At 35.1% G+C, this 14,967-nt stretch overlaps 1 pseudogene across 1 annotated transcript in view; it reads left to right on the top strand.

The window, feature by feature from the left end:
• LOC309619499 (small ribosomal subunit protein uS2 pseudogene) overlaps positions 1–14,967 on the top strand; it is a 185,139-nt pseudogene that overhangs the window by 144,228 nt on the left and 25,944 nt on the right. The window contains exon 4 of the transcript XR_014249864.1: positions 410–511. The product of XR_014249864.1 is annotated as a small ribosomal subunit protein uS2 pseudogene (transcript). The remainder of the gene's footprint in view (positions 1–409; positions 512–14,967) is intronic.

Below are 14,967 nucleotides of genomic sequence, written 5' to 3'. Positions count from 1 at the left end.
GATTTGCAGGCATCAAAATGGATGTAGAAACACAACGAATGTCCAGACAGTTAGATTTGCCTACTGAACTTGCTTATTGTCCTGACTCTATTGAGAATTTCCCAATTTAAACATCACTTCATTTCTTCTTCTTCACTTTCAGTGTGTTAATTCTAGTAGCTGCCTCTCCCCACCACCATCCTTTCTCTCTCCCCTTCCCTCCCCTTCTCTCTTTCTTCATAACTCTCCCTTCTCAGAGGTCACTAACAGTTTGCTTTCTTAAGCAAATTGTTAAAAGATTAAATTTGTCTTCAGCATATTCTTCTCCCATAGCCCACACTAAATAACATATTGACCTTGCAGTTCACTCTAACTACCAGTAAAATGTCAAGGTTGAAAGTATAAACTTATTAATATAATTAACTTACAGGTATCCTAAGAGTATGGGAAAATCACTTTCATCACAGTTGTAATGGAGCCACTGGGATGATTTCCGGCAATGGCCAGCAGTGAGCACCCCTGGCAAGCTTTGGTGAGTATGCCTGGCTCTAAGATCAATCTCACACTGGAAATTTTAAATACTTCAAGTTATTTCAATACATAAAATAATACAATGCTAATTAAAGTAAAATGAAAATATATTGTATGTGCTGGCATGACATATCTGTGAGTGAGTAGGAAGATACCCATCATCCTTGAAGGACTGTATTTTCCTGACACATGGTTACTTGGGTATATGCCCTGAGATGTTTAGAACATCAGTTATGTCTGGGTGCTACTGTCGCATGCAAACGGTGAACGATTAGACAGAGCAATCTACAAAAGTCAAAATCCAATGAACTAGGTCTGTTTCCCTGACTATTCTGGGACCATTTTCTGTGCAGGACAGTGTTTTGGTTGTTTATAATGATTGTGTTTACTCTCACTGACAAGTGATAGCCTTTTGTGTAGAGGTATAACCAGTCCCTAATGTACTTTCGGCATTTCCAGCCAGAAACGTTTATTATTGAAGATATGCTCACACACAGCTCAGTATCTCTTTGCTGATAACTTCTGCTATGCCTCCTATTTCCTAGCATGAAATTACAACCTTTGGGAGTCCTCATGTTCCTTTATATTATGATGTGATGGCAAAGACAGAATAGGATAGCCTCAGGAGGATATCTCTGAGAAACTTGAAATAACTGACACGATGTGACATCCCAGTACGTTACTGAGGATCTAAACAAAACCTATGAAGTGTCTTTAACCATTTACTCATTACTATTAAAATTGTGGGACTTCCCTGGTGGCGCAGTGGTTAAGAATCGCCTGCCGATGCAAGGGACACGGGTTCGAGCCCTGGTCCAGCAAGATCCCACATGCCGCGGAGCAACTAAGCCCGCGCACCACAACTACTGAGTCTGTGCTCTAGAGCTCGGGAGCCACAACTACTGAGCCCACGTGCCACAACTACTGAAACCCATATGCCTAGAGCCCATGCTCCGCAAGAGAAGCCACTGCAATGAGAAACCCTCGCACCACAACGAAGAGTAGCCCCCGCTTGCTGCAACTGGAGAAAGTCTGTGCACAGCAATGAAGATCCAACGCAGCCAAAAATAAATAAATTAATTATTTTTTTAAAAAAGTATTTACATTTTTTATTAAAAAAAAAAGTTATGAACAACTTTCCTGAACTTGATTCTTTAAAATTAAATCATTCTAATTTCTTCCCTCAAAATCTTTTAACCTAATCATCAGGGCTATTAACATGCCCAGTTAGGCAGTTATGACATTAATATAACTAAAAATAAGAGCAGAGTTTGAGTGAAGGAGTTGCATTTTATTAACATTATGCTATAACTTCATCACCCAGTTGTAGTAACAGCAAGCAAGTTGTTGTTCAGAACTGGCACAGATACTCAGTTACCCTGTTGGAGTTCAGCTCCTTAAACCCAGGCTGACATTTACAGTTGCTTAAAGTGATTTTAGACCAAACTTCCTTCAAGGGCATATTTTTCTGTAAAGTTGGGTATTTCAGCTTAGCATAATGCTTTTTGTAAGACTTTTTGTAATGTTCTATTATAAAATAATGGTAACATGGCAACTGTGGCTTTTGAAACCAGTTCCATATAAATATACAAAATAGATTCTCATGTGTTTGTGTGTGTGTATATATGTATAACATATCTGTTCTATATATAATATATAATATAATACGTATTATATCAAATCATATAACTGATCACAAGTTTCAGTTCTATATATAGTATATATAATATCTGTTCTATATATAACATATATATAATATATACATTATATATATAATATGTGTGGAATTTATTTTATATATAATATATAAATATAATGTATCAAATCATATAACTGAACACAAGGTCGAGAAAACACTAGAAGATGAGAAAACATCGAAATCAATTTTTTAAATGTTAGGCTATGTATTTCTCTCCTAGAGCTGCCGTAACAAGGAAGCACAGAGCGGCTTAGAAATCAGAAATCTTTCTCACGCTTCTGGAGGCTAGATGTCTGCAGTCTAGGTATCAGCAGGGCTGTGCTCCCTCTGAAGCCAGTGGAAGGTGGCTCCTCCCTTGTGTTTTCCGCAGCTGCAGCAGCGTGCTCCTGGGCTTGAGGCAGCTTAGCTCCGGTCTTCACAGGGCATCTTCTTGCATCCCTCCACAGTCTTCCCTCTGGACATGTCGGTCTCTGTATCCAAATTGCTTTTTATAAAGGACGCCAGTCATATTGGATTAGAATCCACTCTTAACAACCTTTTTTTAACTTCACTATCTCTGTAAAGATCTCACTTCCAAATAAGGCCACATTTTGAGGAATTGGGAGTTAGGGCTTCAGCCTACATTTTTTTAGGAAGAATACAGTTCAACCCATAGCAGGTTACAAATATTTTTACTTTAATTTGTAAATTTTCCAAGATTTCTCCTTAGAAGCCTATGCATTTTACCTTTTTGTGACACAACGCTTTATCAGGTTCCATTGATATAACATTTCTGCTTTTTGTGAAATATTGGAATTCCCTCTGTTCATAGCGAAAAGATTTATTATACCTAGCTTTGTTCCACAGATAAGGTTTGAGGCAAAATTGAATCATATGATACTGATTCATTAGAATTCAATTATGATAGTTGTTTTATGTTAAGTCTCTGTCTAAAGGAAGGCAAATAAATTACTTTTGCCTAAGAATTTTGCTCAACGTAGATTGTTGTTTTCCACATTATATTGTTTTTCAAATGCTTTCACAAACAATGTATTCCTTTCACGTCAGGTGTCTACTGTGTTATTCCAGTTCTATTTCTGGATGACGGTGGAGGTTTGAGGGCATGAGAATAGCTTGTTTGACTTATCAAATTTTTAGTTGCTATGGAAAATTATCTTTGTCCTTTCTTTGCCAGTGAAGCATAGCACTGAATGTGGGGAATGAACACACAGGTGTTCAGGTGTCATTGTCTAAGAACTGGTGCAGGATCACTAAGTAGAGCATTTCCATATTGGGAATTTCAAAATAGTAGCTTAACTTTATATTTCAGTGAACTTAGCACACAGCTTTTATTGAGAAATAAATGATTTTTTTTTTTTTAAATAAATGTCTTCCTAGTTTTCTAATAAAAGATTGTGTCACGATTTAGGTTGCCGATGCTGTGATGGCACTTACCATGCAGGACCTTTAATAAGGCATCCCCTTGGGATTAGCACTTGAAAAAGATGGTAGAGAATTCAGGATTGGGCAGAGGAAGCAGTTGAACTGTGATGCAGACCCAAGACAGTCTTGGTGAACTCCATGGAAAGTTCTGGAGGTAGAATGGCCCCTCAGAGTTGTCCCTAGTTGGGCTGAGCTGGCCAGGCCAAAGTCATCTTTCAGAGATCAGTCATTAGATGTGAGCCATGGGGAGAAAGGCTGCCATCTTGGGGAGACAGCCTTCTCCAGCCGAGGCAATCCCTGAAGGAGGTGACAGCTGACAGATACCTGTGCAGAGCCCACCCAACAACTGGGCACCTGGGCAGCACATCACGGTGTGCACCACAGGGAAAAGAATCATATACTACTTTTGAGATGGGCTTTCAACCATACACTGCTGGCTATGTACCAGTAATGTGGATCTACACGAGCTATAAAAAAATTTTAAGTTTTATTCATTGCATAACAATTAAAAAAACCCTAAGCTTATTTTTTTTTGGTTTTCATTTTCCTTATTAATCTTACTGAGACATCACATAACTGAACGTTGCTTCACCTTCACTGTAACTTGAATTACAGAATATTAACATGGGGATGTTTCTACCCAAAATTGCTAATCCTGTAAATCATCATCCTGATCTGATGTACATCATCTTGATCTAATGTTTTTTAATGTGAAGAAGTGTGCATGCATGTGTGTGTGTGTACACATGCGTGGGGACATGCATGTAGTCCTATTTCCATGAAGACATGCATGTAGTCCTGAAAGCAACATCATTATGTTACCAAGTACTTTACATTTGTCTTTGCTATAGCCGGAGAAAATATGATGGAAAAATCTAGGTGCTATTCCCATATTCCCAGCATTGTCCTCGAATTCTGCCATAAACCAAACAATATCTTGGGTTCAGAAAGTCCAAGTCTATCTCATTTGTTGAGATTTCCACCTTGAGTGTGGGTAATGCCTTTCTAAAAATTGAATGGAGAAATGGTAAACTTTCAGTTTTGTCAGCAGAATCTTTCTGAATTGTGCTAAAATAAGAAACTGGAAGAACACAACTTGTTTTCCAGTGACAAGGGGAATGATTTTTAGGGAAAATAGATATATTTTAACTGAGAAATCAGCAGTCTTGATGGGGGAGCATTCAAGAGAGGGCAGGAATGTGACACTATTGCCAGCTGTCATTTTCCTGTCACATTTGTCTCTAAACACATAGGAGTAAATCTGGTCAGTTGTAAGTACACACTGCTAATATATAATGTCTGCTTAGTATTGATCCTTTTCTATTCTGAGTTTCAGTTATATTGGCTTTATAACAGCTCCTGGACTATAACAAAATTTTCCATTCTAATCAAGTGAGTTAACATGCCTGTTTGGGTTATTGAAACAGATTTCTATACGGTTTCCATATGTCTCCTACTCAAAATCAAAACAGTCAGTTTAAATTTCCAAATATGCACCTGTGTTTGAATTACATCTCTGCTCAAAAAGCTCTATGTTGTCTTGGAAAACATAGGCAGAACACTCTATGATATAAATCACAGCAAGATCCTTTTTGACCCACCTCCTAGAGAAATGGAAAGAAAAACAAAAATAAACAAATGGGACGTAATGAAACTTAAAAGCTTTTGCACAGCAAAGGAAACCATAAACAAGACAAAAAGACAACCCTCAGAATGGGAGAAAATATTCGCAAATGAAGCAAGTGACAAAGAATTAATCTCCAAAATTTACAAGCAGCTCATGCAGCTCAATATCATAAAAACAAACAACCCAATCCAAAAATGGGCAGAAGACCTAAATACACATTTCTCCAAAGAAGATATACAGATTGTCAACAAACACATGAAAGAATGCTCAACATCATTAATCAGTAGAGAAATGCAAATCAAAACTACAATGAGATGTCATCTCACACCAGTTAGAATGGCCATCATCAAAAAATCTACAAACAACAAATGCTGGAGAGGGTGTGGAGAAAAGGGAACCCTCTTGCACTGTTGGTGGGAATGTAAATTGATACAGCCACTATGGAGAACAGTATGGAGGTTCCTTAAAAAACTAAAAATAGAACTACCATATGACCCAGCAATCCCACTACTGGGCATGTACCCAGAGAAAACCATAATTCAAAAAGAGTCATGTACCACAATGTTCATTGCAGCAGTATTTACAATAGCCAGGACATGGAAGCAACCTGAGTGTCCATCGACAGATGAATGGATAAAGATGTGGCACATATATACAATGGAATATTACTCAGCCATAAAAAGAAACGAAATTGAGTTATTTGTAGTGAGGTGAATGGACCTATAGTCTGTCATACAGAGTGGAGTAAGTCAGAAAGAGAAAAACAAATACCATATGCTAACACATATATATGGAATCTAAAAAAAAAAAAAAAAATGGTCATGAAAAACCTAGGGGCAGGACAGCAATAAAGACGCAGACCTACTAGAGAATGGACTTGAGGACATGGGGAGGGGGAAGGGTAAGCTGGGATGGAGTGAGAGAGTGGCATGGACATATATACACTACCAAATGTAAAACCAGTAGCTAGTGGGAAGCAGCCGCATAGCACAGGGAGATCAGCTCGGTGCTTTGTGACCACCGAGAGGGGTGGGATAGGGAAGGTGGGAGGGAGGGAGATGCAAGATGGAAGAGATATGGGGATATATGTATATGTATAGCTGATTCACTTTGTTATAAAGCAGAAAGTAACACACCATTGTAAAGCAATTATACTCCAATAAAGATGTTTAAAAAAAAAGCTCTATGTACCTTAGTGCTTATAAAATTAAGTGAAACTTCATCTTGGCTGCAAGGTCATTTTTAAGATTGTTTCAGTCCATATTTAAGCTCTGCATTTACACTACTCTTTCTGATGGCTCATATTAACTTCCAACCTGCATGAGCCAAATCAAATGAAGCATAATTGAACTCCAGGATCTTAAATTAGAGGTTCATATGACGATATATACCTCCTCCCCTCTCGCATGTTGACAGATAGGTTACTTGACTAAATTTTTAGTATTTCCCTTAACTCCAGTGTTCTAAAAGTTTTGCAAAAATAATTACTTTCATTGTATTGAATCTTCCTGATTATAAATTTCCTTCTTTCCTCTCTTCCTTTCTTTCCTTTTCTTTTTGTTATACAACCCATTGTTCTTCATCCCTGGAATGTGGAGAACAATATTAAACAGTATATTCCAAGATGGATTTGACTTATAAATACCACAGTTGTAAGATGACTCCATGCATTCAGCATGCTCTTCATTCTTCTTTAAATTACTTTATTTTTCTTACTTTTAAAAATGATACAATAACTTTCTGAATTGATATTCAAATAAACACACATGTATTTATTCCACAATTTAAATTTTAGGTTTTTTTAAAAAAATCTTATTTAGTATGCCAGTCTGGCAGTAATCACTTTACTTCACCATTCTTTCATCTGAGCAGACCATTTGAACTTAGTGCATAAATATAATCTTCCAGTCTATTTGTGTTTGGAAATTCTAATTATATTCTGTAATCTTTGTGTCTAAAAAGAGCTTAATTAGTGTCTTAGACAACTGAGTTGATAATAAGGGAAATGTTTTTTGATAAATTTTCCAATGATGCAGCATAAAAAAAAATAGATGAGAACAATTAAGAAATCAGTTTTAAATAATTATGACAGAAATTGAGATTCAATATAATTTTGAAGAAGAATACAGAGCAAATGTAACAGAAACAATAGTCAAACATTAAAAATTAAATACAGCTTTCTTGGGGCTTCCCTGGTGGCGCAGTGGTTGAGAATCTGCCTGCCAATGCAGGGGACACGGGTTCGAGCCCTGGTCTGGGAAGATCCCACATGCCACGGAGCGACTAGGCCCGTGAGCCACAATTGCTGAGCCTGCGCGTCTGGAGCATGTGCTCCGCAACAAGAGAGGCCGCGATAGTGAGAGGCCCGCGCACCGCGATGAAGAGTGGCCCCCACTTGCCGCAACTAGAGAAAGCCTTCGCACAGAAACCAAGACCCAACACAGCCATAAATAAATTAAAAAAATAAAAATAAATAAATAAATAAATAAATAAATACAGCTTTCCTTAGGCCAAAAAAAGATGAGGAAGATAGATAAGGAAAAAACCAGATGTAACCTAGGTAGAGGAGAAAAAAGAACTTATCTACAAGAGAGGCAAAGTTAAGCTGACTGCAGACTTCTCAGCAACTCTAAATGTTAGAAGACAGTGGAGAAATATATGCAAAATTTTGAAAGGAAAAATGTTGTAAAGAATTTTTTTCTCATCCAAACCTGTATTTCTTGGGTAAAGACAATAGTAAGACAACTTCAGTTATTCACGGACTTAAAATATGCATTATTCTTATTTTAAAAGTACTTAAATTTGATGACCAGAAAACCAAAAAATTGGATAAATTTAAGAACCAATTAATACAAAAATTATTCATACAATATCTGACTATAAACACGCAAAACAAATAAGCATAATATAGGTATCTATGCTATTGTTAACCTCATTACAAAAGTTGAATGCAAATGTTAAAAAATGATATTTAAACAGAAAAATCTAATTCTAAATGTAGCCCTTCAATGCCTAGATCCTATTAACACCTATTGGGAAGTAGTTAGGCAAGAGAAATGAGTAAATAAATAAATAAATATTCTTCCTACTTTTGTGTGTATATGTTTGTGTGTGCTGTTATTAAAATGTAATTACCAATTACATTTTAAATGTATCCTTTCATATCAAGATACATTCCAAATTCACATGACACAATTTAGGCATCTCTATTTGCAAATCCCTGAGCCTGACATATCATATTCCCTTGCCAGTGTGTATCATGTGTTCTATTTCTGGAATGCTTTAGAAACAACCTGTACTTCCTGAATGTCAGGATCCTTATTCACCAAATAGATAATTATTTATTCTTCAGTGCTCACCTCTGGGATGCACCTGACCTCCTCCATCAAGGCAGAGTTAGTTATGTCCCTTTCTATCTCTCTCTCTCTCTCTGCTCCTAGCATTCTGTGCATACTCTTCTTCTGTTAAAACTCAAATGATATATTCTTTCCACTACATTTTTTAAGCACCAAAGAGCAACAGATATGTTGGATGAATCTCAGAAATACCAGTAGATAACACAGTGCCCTGGAGTGAGTTAGCTCTTGATAGATAATTTCTGTGATTTGATAAAAAATTTTGATACAGAAGTAGGAAGCAACTGAGAGGTATTAGTTAACATTGGAGACTCTGAGATAAGAATGAGTGGACTCAGAAGCATCTTCAACACAGTAAAGGCCAAATATGGAAAATCCACAGCTAACATTATACCCAACAGTGAAAGACTAAAAGTTTTTACTCTAAGATCATGACCAAGACAAGGATGTCCACTTCGCCACTTCTATTCAACGTAGTATTGGAAGTTCTAGCCAGAGCAATTAGGCCAGACAAAGAAATAAAAGGGATCTAAATTGTAAAAGAAGTAAAGTTATTTCTGTTCACAGATAACTTTAGCTTATATACAACATCCTCTAAATATTTCATAAAAAAAACTACTAGAATTAATTAGAATCAATAAATGAATTCAGCAAAATTACGAGATACAAAATCAACATGTAAAAATTCATTGTGTTTCTCTACAATAACAATGAACAATATAAAAAGAAAATTAAAAAATAGCATCAAAAGGAATCAAATGCTTAGGAATAAACTTAACAAAGGAGGCAACAGACTTATACATTGACAACTATAAAACATTGCTTAAAGAAATTAAGAAAGATGCCAATAAATGGAAAGACGTCCCATGCTCATGAATCGGAAGACAATATTGTTAAGATGTCAATACTATGCAAAGCAATGTACAGATTCAGTGCAATCCCTATCAAAATCCCATTGATGTTTCTTTGCAGAAATAGAAGAAAACTCTCCAAAAATTCATATGCAATCTCAAGGGATCCTGAGTAGTCAAAACACTCTTGAAAAGGAAAACAAAGTGGAAGAACCTTCACTTCCTGATTTCAAAATTTATTACAGTAATCAAAACAGTGTGATACTGGCCTGAAGACAGATCTATAGACCAAAGCCCAGATATAATTCTCACATATATTGTCAAATGATTTTTAACAAGGGTGTCAGTGGGAAAGGATAGTCTTTTTAAAAAATTGTGCTGGGAAACATGGATATCCACACGCAAAAGAATGAAATTGAACCCTTAGCTTAAACCGTATAAAAATTAACTCAAAATGGATCAAAGTCCTAAATGTAAACCTAAAACTATAAAACTCTTTGAAGAAACAAAGAGGAAATATTCACAGCAATGGATTTGACAATGACTTCTTGGGTATGACACCAAAAGCATAGGCAACAAAAGAGAAAATAGATAAATTGAACTTCTTCAAAACAAATAACTTTTGTGCATCAAAGGACACTAACAAAAAAGTTAGAAGACAACCCACAGAATAGGAGAAAATATTTGAAAATCATATATCTGATAAGGAATTGATATCTAGAATATATAAAAAACTCCTACAATTCCACAATAAGGAACTCAACTAAAAAATAGAAAAGAACTCGATATACATTTCTCCAAAGAATGTGCACATATGACCAATAAGCACATGAAAAGAAAAAAGCAAATCAAAACCACAATGAAATACTACTAATGTGAAAAAAAAAAAAGAAAAAACAAGTGTTAGCAAGGGTATGGAGAAATTAGAACTCTAGTGGGCTGCTGGTGGTAATGTAAAATGGTGTATGGTTGCTCTGGAAAATAGTAATTGTGAGGCCTTGCAACTTAAACATACAATTACCATGTGAGTCAGCAATTCCACTTGTAAGTATATATCCAAAAGAAATGAAAGCAGAGCTTCAAACAGTATTTGTATACCAAAGTTCATAACAACATTCTTCACAATAGCCAAAAGGGAGAAACAACCCAAATGTCCATCAACAAATGAATGGTTAAACAAAAAATATATATGCATACAATGGATTATTATTCAGCCTTAAAAGGAAGGAAATTCTAATATATGTTACAGCATGGCTGAAACTTGAGGATATTATACTAAGTGAAATATGCTAGACACAAAAAGACAAATATTGTATTATTCCCACTTATATGAGGTACCTAGAACAGTCAAATTCTTAGAGTCAGAAAGTAGAATAGTTGAGGGAAGAAGAAAATGAGAAGTTATTGTTTAAGGGGTACAGAGATTCAGTTTGAGATGATGAAAAGTTCTGGAGATGGATAGTTGTGATGGTTACACACCAATATAAATGTGCTTAATGTCACTAAATCATAAACTTTAAAGTGGTTCAAATGGTAAATGTCATTTTATGTATATTTTACCACAATTATATAAAAAAGAATGAATTAACTCAAATCTAAGCCCATAGAATTCTAGAAGTATGAACTCCACATCTGTAAAATAGAGATACTATGCCTATTTCATACGATTGCTATGAGAATTAATTGAAGTAACATATATAAAAATGTAGCACAATATCTGGCATGTTAAGCGATAAAAACGATTAAATATTAAATTTATTGTTATGTGGCATTAAGTCAGATATATGTCATTTTATCCTTTGCCTTAAAGTAGATTTCTGAAATGCATTGTCATTTTTATAAAACATAGAAAATTCCCCATTTTTATCATGTGTTCCCGTTTTAAATGTTTGTCTTTGTTCTGTAATTTCCAAATGAAAGAGAAAATCCTTCTTAGGTTTGGAAGCTATCAGCAATTTTAGTGCTCATGAAAAATATTTGAATTCATTTATTTCTTCACAACTAATATGCTTTTATTACATTGGGTAAAATGAATTATAAATGATTTTTAATAAGCAACTTTAAATGCCAAAGCTAAATATGTAGATATGCATTCTCTAATCTACTTTTAATGATTTTAAAATGAATTATCTAATTTTTATTTTATAGTACCTGTCTGAGAAAGAGACAAAGCCTAGAATTAAGCTAAAATGTAGAGACAATGAGGCTATGGTGTAATTATATTTAAACATCTAGAGCAGTAACTAACATATATTAGTTTAATGAAGAAAGCAATTATATTAACAAAAATTCAATTCCTTGATACTGTACATTAATATTCCATTGACGATCTGCAATTATGGATCAGTTAGAGTTTTTAGTAACACCCTTTTAGTTCAGGATCTTCATCCAAAATATCAGGCCACTGGGAGTTAACCAATGAAAGATTTACTAAACTCTGCTCTTCCATTCCTCCTATGTTCCAGGCATTATAGTAAGTCTTTTGCATACAGCGCCTCTAATCTTGAATTAATTCTAAGGGCCAGGTAGAAGAGATGAAGCTCAGCTTTTGAATTATGCCTGAATCACACAAGTAATAAGGGCATATACAGATTTAAATGCAGGACTATTTCCTTTTTTATACCCATAGGAATTTGCAATGATGTTCTCCTCTATTCTCTGATGTATATTTATACTTATTTCATCTCATTTTGACCCAGAAACTAGGCAAAACAAGCAAAGCTATCTAAATCTCTAGCCCTGACTTATTATACAAAATAAAATTACAGATCACTCCATAATAGAATTCAGAGTGAATTTGATGAATTTCAGAGGAAATCTTCATCAGAATATTCTGTATTGAAAATTCTCTATACCTTTGCTAAGACATTAACTATCCAATTTCAGACTAAGCCTGAAAATTCTAAATGACTTAATTTCATCATGACTCTCATCAGAAACACCAGACCTATACTCCTAAGAGTGTTTCATGGCACCAAGTACAAGATCCTTTAGAAGTTCCCACCTTGCCTCCCCAACTCCCATTCTTTCCACCTCAGTCTTTTTGCCTATCATTAGCTTGCTGTTACAGGTAGCAGACCTTTCATGAATATCTCACCAATTGTTATTCAGTGACATGCTATTGTTCTGTTAACGCAAAGTTGTGTGGTTAAGAAGTCCCTAAAAATTTTATCAGATATTTAAATGAGATGTGCATAACTCAATATAAAATACAGTTTCATTACCTACAGAGTAGTTGGGGTTTGTAGTCACATGCAGGATATTGTTAAAGAAGCATTGTGTTCCCCTTCTTTATTCTCTGAGTTGCAAACTGAAAAAGAAAAGAATTCTAATAAACCAAAAATTACCTATAAAATTAAACAGACCTGAATTAAGCATATTACATGTTTCTTATCTTGCATGGTAATCAGGTTTGTTTTCTGATTGGTGGGGAGACTTACAAACTATTTTGCAGACTTTGCAACACTAAAAAGGACAATTGCAGTAAAATTCTTCCAATTAAATAAGATTCTTGGGAATGCAAATTTGCTGAGTCAGGAAACTGCTTTCCTCAGCTCTGTTCATTCTTTAGAAATTACACATTTAACGCATAAAACAACACATAACAGCACTATTTTACTGTGAAAGAAAAAATTTTTGATAAAAATATACCATGGTATGTATATAGATAAAAATGTGCTTTATGTGAAATACATATCTCTTATTAGACCAAATTCAAGTATGGCTGAAAAATATGTCATTTTTTCACGTTGTCAGACTGAGGTATTTTTGCACGTTACCACATCGCAGCAATACAGTTCTGTACATGTATTTGATTTTGTTGTCTTTTTCTTACTATTTTGTCAGTGGTAAAATACGCAACAAAACTTATCCATGTAAGTAACTTCAGCAGGCAATGACTTGATATTTAATCATCTCATGGGCAGAATTCTAACAAGCAGTCTCATGAAATCAGAGATGTTACACACCTTTAGATAACATTATTCCACCATGAAATGGCATCTAGTAAGCTGTCTATTTCCTGAATTTCAATTCTTTGTTGCTGGATTGGGTAAAATAATTTAAAATATTGCATTCGTCGTGTAAACATGTTCACAATATTTTGTGGAAGAATGTGTTTTCCTAAGATTATCAGAAAGAAAGATGGAGTACAGGAAAATTGTATGTCTCAGAATTTTTTTATTAAGAATTTATTAAGAATTTTTTTATTAAGTGGAGAATATTTAGGTTGTCAGCACATAGAATACAGATATAAATAACATATCACATATGATTGTTTATCCCTAATGATTTCCAAGTCCATCATATTAAAAGTTTCTTTCTATTTAATTTTAGAAATGTGACAATATCTAATTGCCTATTTTGCTTCTAGTAATGATGTAAGAGTCACAAAAGAACATCACCCATAGCCTAACATGAAAAACAAGCCAAATAATCTACAAAATCGTTGTTTTTGTTTGTTTGTTCTACCAGCAAGACCTGAAGACTTGATGAAAGTTAATCAACTAAATTCTAGATAGTGACATCACTTTCTAGGAGATAAGAGAACTATGATGGTGGAGCTTATCACCTCATCGGTGGAGTAGTGGTAAGATGAGAAATTTACCATAGAAGGGGTAAAGAAACTGATAAATTATCATGAGCTTTTTATGGCTGTATATGGACTATTATAACAGATTAGGTTGCTGACGAGCCATAGGCATCATGTGAGTCTGAACCTTGCTACCAATTTTTTCTCACAGATTTTCACTTGGTGCCTGGGGGTTCTTCAAAAAAGACTGGGGTCAGAGCATGATAAATCCACTAAAGGCACTTCAGACTTTCAGCAACTGAAGGCTGGGATTGGCACAGGAAAACTGAGAAATTTTCCAAGACATGCTTGGCTTTCAACTCTGGAAAGCTAAAGGTGGGAAACCCGAGAGAAAATGCTCATAATTATCCTTAGTTGTCACAAAGTGTAGAGCATCTGTACTCCAAAGATGAGGCGGGGCAGAAGGCAAGAGTCAAGGCCAAGGGCAGGACTGGAAGACAAAGAGCAGGATGAAGGGAAGTTATCTTACAGTTTCTAAAGCTGGGTCTTGGCTGTAAAGAGCAAATGGCTTAGCAGAATAACACCAGTCCTTAGATGCCAAACCCTACTGAAAAAAAATTTCTGATCTTACACTCAAAGCCAATGGGAAATTGTAACAAATAAAATTCATAACAAATAAAATTTCACTGTAGATCTTACTGACTTAGTTTATTGACTCTAGCAGCTTATCAGTATAAGGAAGTATATCTTGCAGGTTTTGTTTTTGACATCACAACGTAACAGTTTCTATTTTTATTTTGTACAAGATAACTAATGCCCCCCCCCAAAATACAATAAGAAAGAGCATTTAACCCAAAATCAGCAAGATAAATACAGAGATGACTGTAAAATTAGAAATGTCAGAAAAGGTACTTAAAGTCACTACTATGATGAAATTTAAAATGTCCAGAAAGGGTCTTTAAAATAACTGG

Source organism: Balaenoptera borealis, assembly GCF_965194805.1.
Source record: "Balaenoptera borealis genome assembly, chromosome: 21".
In the NCBI taxonomy this organism is placed as follows: domain Eukaryota; kingdom Metazoa; phylum Chordata; class Mammalia; order Artiodactyla; family Balaenopteridae; genus Balaenoptera; species Balaenoptera borealis.
This window is presented reverse-complemented; position numbering and strand designations above follow the sequence as displayed.